The sequence below is a fragment of the Heterodontus francisci genome, unplaced genomic scaffold (assembly GCF_036365525.1).
Source record: "Heterodontus francisci isolate sHetFra1 unplaced genomic scaffold, sHetFra1.hap1 HAP1_SCAFFOLD_43, whole genome shotgun sequence".
NCBI classification, from domain to species: domain Eukaryota; kingdom Metazoa; phylum Chordata; class Chondrichthyes; order Heterodontiformes; family Heterodontidae; genus Heterodontus; species Heterodontus francisci.
The window spans coordinates 17958754-17970540 of record NW_027141852.1 but is presented as its reverse complement, the minus strand read 5'-3'; positions in this window follow the sequence as shown (position 1 = coordinate 17970540).

The following is an 11787-nucleotide window of genomic DNA, read 5'->3' as shown; positions in this document are numbered from 1 at the left end:
AGCGCGTCGCACCTGAGGACCAGGTTCTTACCCATAATGGAGAGAGTTGCTGCTCCCACATGCTCAGCTTGTGTTGTACCCTGGCTACTCGCTCCTTCCAGGTTTTGGTGCATGCCGCGGCCCTTCAGAACCATATCCCCAGCACCTTCAGGTAGTCTGACCTGACGGTGAAGGGGACAAAGGATCGGTCAGCCCAGTTCCCAAAGAACATGGCCTCTCTCTTGCCGTGGTTAACGTTGGCTCCCAAGGCCAGTGCGAACTGGTCGCAGATGCTCATCAGTCTGCGCACAGACAGCGGGTTCGAGCAGAAGGCTGCGACGTCATCCATGTCCAGGGATGTTTTAACCTGAGTGCCTCCACTGTCTGGGATTGTCACCCATCTTATGCTCGCATCCTTCCTAATAGACTCAGCAAAGGGTTCAATACAGCAAATAAACAAGACAGGGGAGAGAGGACAACCCTGTCTGACTCCAGATTGGATCGGGAAACTTTCTGATTCCCACCCATTGATTGAGACTGTGCTACTGATGTTTGTGTAGAGCAGTTTGATCCAATTGCAGATTCCCTCCCCAAACCCCATTTTCGAAAGTACGTCCATCATGCAGGTGTGCGATATCCTGTCAAAAGCCTTCTCCTGGTCCAGGCTGATGAGGTAGGTGTCCACCCTCCTGTCCCGTATGTGGGTGATCGTATCCCTGAGTGGGTAAAGTACAGGTCTGATCAGGGTGGATCACCAACTCCAGAGCAGACTTGACTCGACTGGCTATGACTTTTGACAGTATCTTGTAGTCTACATTAAGCAGTGAGATGGGCCGCCAATTTCTGATTTCTGCCCTCTCCCCCTTCCCCTTGTAGATGAGGGTGATGATGCCTTTCCTCATGGATTCTGACATGCTGCCGGCTAGGAGCATACTGTCGTATACTTCCAGCAGGTCCGGGCCGACCCAGTCCCACAGGGCCAAATACAGCTCAACCGGTAAGCCGTCGCTTCCGGGAGTTTTATTTATCTCGAAGGATTTGATGGCCTTAGTCAGCTCATCCAGAATTAGCGGTTTGTCCAGTCTCTCCCTCCTGCTGTCATCTAAGACCTCTGTGATAGATGACAGTAAGGACTGGGAGGCTCTGCTGTCTGTGGGCTTCGCGTCATACAGCCCAGCATAAAAGGATTTGCTGATCCTTAGTATGTCGGACTGCGAAGACATTACCGAGCCATCCTCTTCCTGCAGGCTGCTGATAACAGAGCTCTCTCTGTGTACCTTTTAGAAGAAGTAACACAAGCACATCTCATCCTGCTCAATGGAGCGGACTCTGGACTGGAAGATGATCTTGTAGGCCTCCGTGGCAAAGAGCGAGGCCTGCTGGCTCTTCACCTCATGAAGGTCCTCCTTGACCTTGACCCCCATCGACTGAAGCCAGAGCAGATTTTGCATACTTTTCTGGAGTCGTGACATTTCCATCTGTCTCTCTCTCTCGCCCTCTGAACCCTTTGAAGATAAAGAACCTCTTGATGTTCTCCTTGATCGCTTCCCACCACTGAACTGGAGACTCAAAGGTGGGGTTTCACGGTCCTCCAACCTTTGTAATCCCTTTTGAGTTCCTCAACATTCTCTGGGGTTAGCAGAGTAGCATTGAGCTTCCATGTTCCCCTGCCAACCCGCTGGTCATCCTGTAAGTGAAAGTCAGCCAGTAAAAGGCAATGCTTGGAGAAGAACACCAGCTTGACGTCGGTGGATCTGACCGTGAAAACACGGGACACAAATAGGAAGTCAATCCTGGAATGGGCAGACCCGTCCGTTCTTGACCATGTGTATCTATGCTGCGCTCTGTCTGCAGGTTTGCTGAAGACGTCGTGCAGTTTGGCATCTTTTACTGTTTCTATTAAGGATCTGGACATAGGATCCAGTTTGCTGTCGTCTCTGCCGGATCATCCAGGTGCATCGATGATGCCTTTGAAGTCACCGCCTAGGATGACCGGCCTGGATGTCGCCAGCAGCAGTGGGAGATGCTGGAAGACGGTCAGCTGCTCGCTGCATTGAACCGGGGCATAGACGTCAATCAACGAGAGCGGAGTATTGTTGTACATTACATCTGCTACGAGGTGATGACCGCCAAATGGTTCTCCAGGACACGGGAAGCATCCAGGAGCTCCCACATAGCACAGGAGGTGGACTCTCGAGGTTGAAGCCCCCCCTGCCATTCCTTTACGTTCACTGTTTTTCGGCTGCCGCATACGATGATGTGCCAAGTGGTCTCTTTCTCTGCCTTAAACCTTCTATGATTCTATGATGCTCACTAACATTATCCCCTTTTCATATACAGCACCACAGAGAGAGAGAGAATCAGTCCGACCATTCGTAACAGTGTGTCCATATCACACTGTATTACACATTCTTATGTATCATCAGAGACAGTATTAGTAACACAATAAAGTGCATACATATCATCCTAAATAATGGTATCCCAAACATATGTACAGCATTCGAGAGGGAGTGTCAATAGTGCATTTTCTATTCGTGTGTCCATATCACACCCAATAACTGGATCCCACGTTTTTATGGAGCACTAGAAACAGAGCTGAAAGTGAATAAGTGAGAGAGAGAGAGAGATCCCCATCAGCAGTTACAGGCTGACCTGGAAGCCTCATTTTATCTTGAAAGATCCGTGGGAGACAGACGGTGCAGTCTCATCTCTAACTGATATTGTATCAGAAACAGACACATTATTATTCCTAGACTCTGGGTAACAGTTAGAGAGTGAGGTGAACAATGTTCCAAATTTAACGCTCTTGACCCTGTTGATCTCTGTAATCTCTCAGCTCACACCGTTCGATATGACTGTCAGTGAAGGACAGTTTCAATGTGATGACATTAATCTGGGACTGTTACTGTCAGATATTAACTCCTGCGCGATCGCAGCAAACACAGCGACTCCCTCGGAGGATTGCTTTGAGAAGACGGGTGAATGAAGAGCAAACACACTGCAGGGAATGATCTCAAACTGAGCTTCAGAAAGGGGGAATCCCCCAGCTTGAAACGTTCTCTGACCTTTCCCCACAGCCCCAGTTCCTTTGCTCAAACTCGGAGAAAACTGAACTGGGGAAAGTTCCAGTTTATTTTTGTCAGTTCCGATGAAGGGTCACTGACCCGAAACGTTAACTCTGCTTCACTTTTCACAGATACTGCCAGACCTGCTGAGTGGTTCCAGCATTTCTTGTTTTTATTTCAGATTTCCAGCATCCGCAGTATTTTGCTTTTATTCCAATTTATTTTTTTTGTAAATGAGTGGGGAAAGAAGCGCATGCGCGATGCGCCTCCTCCATCCGTGTCCTTCTGCGTCATTTAATTAGTGAGCGGAAGAAGTTTGTTTGAAACAGACGGGAATGGAGACTTAGAGCCCCGGGGTAAGTGAGTAAACAGCAGTCTCCTTCCAGCAAGCACATTGCTTTGAGAGCCTGTCCGCAGAGGGGCTCAGAGATCAGCATTGACAACGGAGCAAGTTCAGGGGGAGTTGGGGGCTGTTTGTAAGAGGCGGAGTGGAGCAGGAACATGGAGTGAGCGCAGAAGGAGAAGCCTTTCTCAGGCTGTTTGTGGACAAGGTAACGGAGACAGAGCAGGAAGAAGCTGCTGTTGAAAATCATTGTTGTTTTCTCTCCTCAAACCTGTAATGCATGTTCATGGTTTAGCTCCAGTTTCACACTGTGTTGTTATTGAGCAGTGAATAGAGGGAACAGAGCCAGACAGTAGGGATGGGGACAGTTATGCAAACAACACCTATTGCTGGCGCCAGGTGAGTAGTGTCAAGGAAACATTTTAAACAGCAGCTGTCGGTTTCCGTTGAACGATTGATCCAAGAGAAACAAGGAAATGGCAGATACTCTGAACAAGAACTTTTCATCTGTCTTCACAGAAGTAGACACAAAAAACATCCCAAGAATAGTAGAAAATCAAGGGGAGTAAGGAGGGGGGGACCTTAAAACATCACCATCGCGAGAAAAACATGTTTTTGGAAAACTAATGGGACTAAAGGTTGACAAGTCCCCTGGATCTGATGGCCTACATTCTAAGGTTTAAAAGAAGTGTCTGCATAGATAGTGGATGCATTGGTTGTAATCTTCTTAAATTCCCTAGATCCTGCAACAGTTCCAGTGGATATTAAACTGCAAATGTAATGTCCCTGTTCAAGAAAGCAGTAAAGAGAAAGTAGGCAACGATAGGCCTGTTAGCCTAATGTCTGCCATTGAGAAGATGCTGGAACCAATGATTAAGTCAGTCATCTCAGAAAACATAGAAAAATTGGAGCAGGAGTAGGCCATTCGGCCCTGCTCTGCCATTCAAAAATGATCAAGTCTGATCGTATAATTCAGTACCCTCTTCCCGCTTTCTCCCCATATCCCTTGATCCCTTTTGTATTAAGAAATATATCTATCTCCTTCTTGAATATATTTAATGACTTGGCCTCCACTGCCTTCTGCAGTACCAAATCATGAGAGGTAAAGACAGGGTGGATAGCAAGAAGCTTTTTCCCAGAGTGGGGGATTCAATTATTAGGGGTCACGAGTTCAAAGTGAGAGGGGAAAAGTTTAGGGGGATATGCGTGGAAAGTTCTTTACGCAGAGGGTGGTGGGTGCCTGGAACGCGTTTCCAGCGGAGGTGGTAGACGTGGACACAATAGCGTCTTTTAAGATGTATCTAGACAGATACATGAATGGGCAGGAAGCAAAGAGATACAGACCCTTAGAAAATAGGCGACATGTTTAGATAGAGGATCTGGATCGGCGCAGGCTTGGAGGGCCGAAGGGCCTGTTCCTGTGCTGTAATTTTCTTTGTAGAGAATTCCACAAGTTCATCACCCTCTGAGTGAAAATATTTCTCCTCATCTCAGTTCTAAATGGCATACCCATATCCTGAGACCGTGACCCCTGATTCTGGACTCCCCAGCCATCAGGAACATCCTCCCTGCATATAGCCTGACTAGTGCTGTTAGAATTTTATAGGTTTCTATGAGATTCCCTCTCATTGTTCTAAACTCTAGTGAATATAGGCCTAGTCAACCCAATCACTCCTCATTGTCAATCCTGCCATCCCAGGAATCAGCCTGGTAAATCTTCTTTGCACTCCCTCCATGGCAAGAACATCCTTCCTCAGATAAGGAGACCAAAACTGCACACAATACTCCAGATGTGCTCTCACCAAAGCCCTGTATAACTGTAAGAAGACTTCCTTGCTCCTGTACTCAAATCCGCTTGCAATGAAGGCCAACATACCATTTGCCTTCCTAACTGCTTGCTGCACCTGAATATTTGCTTTCAGCGACTGGTGTACAAGGACACCCAGGTCTCTTTGTACCTCCCCCTTTCCCAATCTGTCACCATTCATATAATAATCTGCCTTTCTGTTTTTACAACCGAAGTGAATAACCTCACATTAATCCAAGTTATACTGCATCTGCCATGCATTTGCCCACTCACCCAACTTGTCCAAATCACATTGGAGCCTCTTTGCATACTCCTCACAACTCAGTTTCCTCCCCAGCTTTGTGTCGTCTGCAAACCTGGAAATGTTCCCTCACCCAAGTCATTAATATATATTGTGAACAGCTGGGGCCCAGGCACTGAGCCCTGTAGTACGCCACTCGTCACTGCCTGCCACCTGGCAAAAGGCCCGTTTATTCCTACTCTCTGTTTCCTGTTTGTCAACCAATTATCAATCAATGCCAGTATATTACCCCCAATCCCATCTGCTTTAATTTTGCACACGAACCTCTTATGTGGGACCTTATCAAAAGCCTTCTGAAAATCCAGATACAACACATCCACTGGTTCTCCCTTATCTATTCTACTAGTTCCATCCTCAAAAAGCTCCAGTAGATTTGTTCAGCAAGATTTCCCTTTCGTTAACCCATGCTGTCTTTGTCCAAACCCGTTTATGCTTTCCAGGTGTTCTGCTACCACATCCTTTATAATAGACTCTCGCACTTTCCCCACTACTGATGTCAGGCTAACTGGTCCGTAATTCCCTGTTTTTTCTCTCTCTCTCTTTTTAAATAGTGAGGTTACATTTGCCACCCTCCAATCTGTAGAACATTTAGAAAATTATAATACAATCATGCAGAGTCAACATGGATTTATGAAAAGGAAATCAAGTTTCCCAACATTATTAGCGTTCTTTGAGGATGAAAGAAGCAGGGTAACTGAAGGGGAACCAGTAGATGTAGTGTATTTGTATTTTGAAAAGGCATTCGCCAAAGTGCCATGCAAAATGTTACTACACATGGTAAGAGCTCGTGGTGTTAACGGGTACTATATTATTTATTTTATTTATTTAGAGATACAGTACTGAAACAGGCCCTTCAGCCACCGTGTCTGTGCTGACCATCAACCACCCATTTATACTAATCCTACATTAATCCCATTACCCTCTCACATCCCCAACTTCCCTCAATTCCCCTACCACCTACCTATACTAGGGGCAATTTATAATGGCCAATTTACCTATCAACCTGCAAGTCTTTGGCTGTGGGAGGAAACCGGAGCACCCGGTGAAAACCCACGCAGACAAATGGAGAACTTGCAAACTCTGCACAGGTAGTACCCAGAATCGAACCCAGGTCGCTGGTACATGCTTACTAACAAGAAACAGAGAATTAGGAAAAAGGTGTCACTTTCAGGTTTGCAAACTGGAACTCGTGGAGTGCCACAGGGATCAGTGCTGGGGCCTCAACTACTTACAGCCGACATTAATGATTTGGATGAAGGGATCGAGTGTATTGTAACTAAATTTGCTGTTGATACAAAGAAAGGTGTGAAAGCAAGTTGTGCGGAGGACATAATGAGTCTGCAAAGACATAAAGACAAGTTAAGTGTGTGGGAAAAATTTGGCATATTAAGTATAATGTGGGAAAATGTGAGGTTATCCACTTTGGTATGATGTAGAGAAAAGCAGAATGTTATTTAAATAGATAGAGACTGCAGAATGCTGTAGTATAGAGGGATCTGAGTGTCCTCTTATATGAATCACAAAAAGTTAGCATGGAAGTACAGCAAGTAATTAGGAAGGCTATTGGAATTTTGGCCTTTATTGCAATGGGGATGGAGTAGAAATGTAGGGAAGTATTGCTACCACTGTACAGCGTGTTGGTGAGACCACACCTTGAGTGTGTATACAGTTTTGGTCTCCTTATTTAAGGAGGAAAATACTTGCATTGGAGGTACATCAGGCAAACATCACTAGGTTATTTACAGGGATGAAGATGTTGTCTTATGAGGAACGTTTGACCTGGTTGTGCTACACTCATTGGAGTTTAGAAGAATGAGAGGTGATCATATGAAACATATAAGATACTGAAGGGGCTTGACAGGGTATTTACTGAGATGATGTTTCCCCTCATGAGGGAATCAAGAACTAGGGGGAACAGTTTCAACATAAGGGGGCTCCCATTTTCGATGGAATTGAAGAGGAATTTCTTCTCTCAAAGGGTTGTTGTTCTTTGGAATTCTCTACCCAAGAGGATGGTGGAGGCTTGTCATTGAATATATTCAAGGCTGAGTTAGACTGACTTTTGATTTACAAGGGAGTGAAGTGTTATTGGGACACGCAGGACAGTGGAGTTGAGACTATGATCAGATCTGCCATGATCTTATTGAATGGTGGAACAGACTCGAGTGGCGGAATGGCCTAATCCTGCTCCTAGTTATTATGTTCTTGCATTATAATGCCAGGTGGAATTAAAAACTTGACTTGTGCAAATATCCCTGCTCCAGCAGGTATTCCCATTCATGGAGCAGTGCAGATGTTGGGTTGTTCCTGGATGTCACTAAATTGTTATAAAACTACCAAAGAAAACCTGATCTGCAGAAGCTGAGTGCTGCAGTGGAATCAGACACTGACACTCTTTGTATTACTGATCATCCTGTGTGGTTGGTCATAATGATTATTAATTGAAATATTACATTCATGTCTTTTCTAGTTTCTACCTCAATTGATCTTGAGTTACAAGAGATATTTTTCTTTCCTTCTGTCAGCAAATACTTAAAGGAACCAGAAGGATTGTGATGATTTCCCAGCACAAGGATATGTACAGTCCACTCCTTCTAACACAGAGTAGGTACATTATCACTCCCAGCGCTCAGAGACACAGACAGGCCATGAGTTCCACAGTCACAGAGAGCAGAAGCAGTCAGACTCACACTGATCCCAAGTTCCAGAGACACATTTTCAATCCAGCAGACAATCAAACAAAGCAGGAGAGGCAGAAGTTGTTTCCAATTCACCCCAACTCAGTACTGCTGAAAGGTAGATCCATCAATCTCAGTTCAAAATCACACCCACTATCAGATTGAAAGGCACCGGATCAATCCCACAAGAGTGCACCCTAAGCTACAAATTAAATATGAGGTAGAGCAGCTGATGGAAACGTACAGAATGAATCCTAATAATGTAGCCCAGACTGCAGACTGAGTGACAGATTACAATGTAGTACAAACATCTGATACAGTATCAAAAGGAAAGTTACAGTATTATGTCAATTAGTGCACACTGCACTACACATTACATACCAATCCAATAATCTCTGCAAGAGCTGTACTGAATGATATCGTATCAATTGAATGATTCTGATTATACTGAGCATGCCATGTGTGAGTTTGAAATATATGTTGTCATTCACAAATGTGTTCATACAGTTGCAGACTAAATACTAGTCCAAAAAGCTGAGACCACAACTGAGTAAAACACACAGTTAAAATGTGCAGTGGTTTATATTTTAAAATACCAGTGAGACAAGAAAATAATGATACATTATGGTGTCCAACAAATAGTTCTCAATAGCATCCCGTAGATACATATTAAGTACAGGTACAGAAGAATTCCACACTCATGCAGCACCAGCGTCACATAGATACAGAATGTATCACGTTTGCAGACAATACCAGTAGCTGGGAGATACAAAATTCATCCCACTGTAATGGACTGTCCTAGAGACAGACACATAAAAAATAAATTGTAACACACATTCAGTACCAGAGACTGCCAAATGCAAAATGAGCACTGGATATGCACACGCAGACTGTACCAGAAACTGACTGATACAGAATGAGACCCACACTCATACGTAGTACCAGAGGCTAACTGGTAAAGAATAAATACAATATTCACTTCCAGGACCAGAAAATAATATATGCATAACAGATATCACTCACATACACGAGCAGAGATTGACAGACAACAGAATGAATCCCACAATCTCATTCAGTACCAGATACTGACAGGTACAGAATGAATCCCATACAGACTGTACTAGGCACTGAAAGACATAGGAAGAATTGCACAGTCACATACAATAGAAAACACTGACAGATACTGTAGGAGTCACATGCTCACAATCATTACCAGATACTGTTGAAAAGAGAGTTAATCCCACACTTGCATTCATTGCGAGAGACTGAGATACATAAAAGATATCCACACTCACATAGAGTAACAGAGACTGACATGCAGAACTTGAACCACACATATGCATAGTAGCAAAGTCTGAAAGGTATTGAGTCAATCCCACAATCAGATACAGTGTCAAAGACTGATAGGCATATTTGAGTTCACTTCCATAGAATAACAGAGATTTTCATGTACAGAATGAACCTTATTTCACATTCAGTCTGGATACTGATAGATACACAATGAATCCTACAATCATGTTCAATACCAAGTTCAGACAGACACCATATATACCCCCCACTTATTCACGGTATCATAGACTGACAGACACAGAGTGAATCACAAAATCAATTAATTTCAGAGACCAGCAGATAGAGAATTAATCTCACTCTCACAGAAAGAACCAGAGATTGACATATATACATTGATACCCAAGCTCACATAAAATGACAGACACATAATTAAAACCATGGCATATATAGTACTTTAGACTGACACATAGAGAATGAATCACACAGTCACATTCTGACTGTAAAGAGTGGTGCATACAGAATGAATCTCACACTCACATTTAGTTCCAGACACTGACAGATACAGAATGATATCCACATTCAGCCACAGTAGCAGATAGATACAGAAGCTGCCACGCATACAATACTCATGATTGACATACAGAATGAATCACACAATCACATTTAGTTTCAAAGACTGATACTCAAATAATCTCACACTCAGACACAGTACCACAGACAGATAGATGTCGAATTAAACTCGCTTTCACATAATGTACCAGAAAGTGTCAAAATTAATGTCATAAAGTACAAAAGATGGATGGAATTTGTCTCACACTCAATGTAATCACCTACACTGAGCATGCCAAGCGCAAGACGGTCACTGCCATGGATGTGGTGTACGCTCTGAAACGGCACGGCCGCACTCTCTGCGGATTCGGCGGCTGAACAATTCGACCCTTTTCAGCAAACACACAACAAAGGCTCTTCTAAGAGCCACCCACCGCCTCACAGAGCGAGCAGTGACCGAGAAACGGGAGCTGGGATAGGCTGTTTAGAACAGTTCAATCAATCTGAAATATTTCAGATTTCCAGCATTCGCAGTATTTTACTTTTAATTCTTTGTTCAATCAATCTGCTGTGTTCGGGATGAAAAAAAATGGAATCCCCGAATTTGACATTTCAGTTGCAGCAAGGATGTGCAGTGGATTTGATTTTCTAAACGGGCTGTGTAAACAGTGCCCGAGGCTCCACAGTTAGTTATTTCCCCAGTCGACACATGCCCTCAGTGAAAAGCCACATCACTCCTCCAGAATCACTCATTGTTTTCATAGAATTTCAAAATGATTTCGCTGCAATGAGGGAATCCGGGAGTTTTGCAGCAGCCGTTGAATAGGTCACTGGAAGCAGACCCACTTGTGATGTTATTTCCCCCGAGACGGTGTTTCCTGCACTGAAACTGACAGGGTTTGTGAAACTGATCAGTTTCAGCTCAGTCATTCAGGGACCTGGAATTCCCACAGTTTGAGCCCGCGCTCTCCCGAGCTCACTTCTGATTGGTCACCCTCTTCTCATTCACATGTCTTAACCAATCGCAGAGCTTCGAATTAGGAAATACAACAAATCACTGGCTTAAATTGGCAGACAGTTTGAATTCGAAAAAGCCGCCAATTTCAGTGTCGGAAAGAAGCGAATTGATGGAAAATCTGGCGTTAGTTTAAAGCTGTTCGGAAAATCGCGCCACGACTTTGTGCTGATAAAAGCGGAATAAAAAAAGTTTGTGATGGGTTAGATATATTACGTAGTTTTAATCTGTGATTTTTTGTCTACTTATCTGTAACTGGCGGTAAAAGACTCTATTCAGCAATCTGTCACGGGACAAATAACTCAAAATTGGTGTTGAAGTAATAAATTAGACAGGTTTGAGGGGACAGTGAGAAATCACTGAAACAGATGCTTAAACATTTGAAATAGTTCTCATTCGGTCCTCTTACTGACATTTTGGAATCAGACAGGAACCAGCCCTTTCACAGAGACTGTGGGTGGCTCTGAAAAGAGCCTTTGGTTTATTAGATGACATTTCGGCCGCTTTACTTTTTCTGGGAGCTCTGAGCGCTGGTTTTCTTGGGCAGCAGCACGGCCTGGATATTAGGCAGCACCCCACCCTGAGCGATAGTCACCCCTCCCAGCAGCTTGTTGAGCTCCTCGTCGTTGCGCACGGCCAGCTGCAGGTGTCTGGGAATGATGCGGGTCTTCTTGTTGTCCCGGGCCGCGTTGCCAGCCAGCTCGAGGATTTCAGCGGTCAGATACTCGAGCACAGCAGCCAGATAGACCGGGGCTCCGGC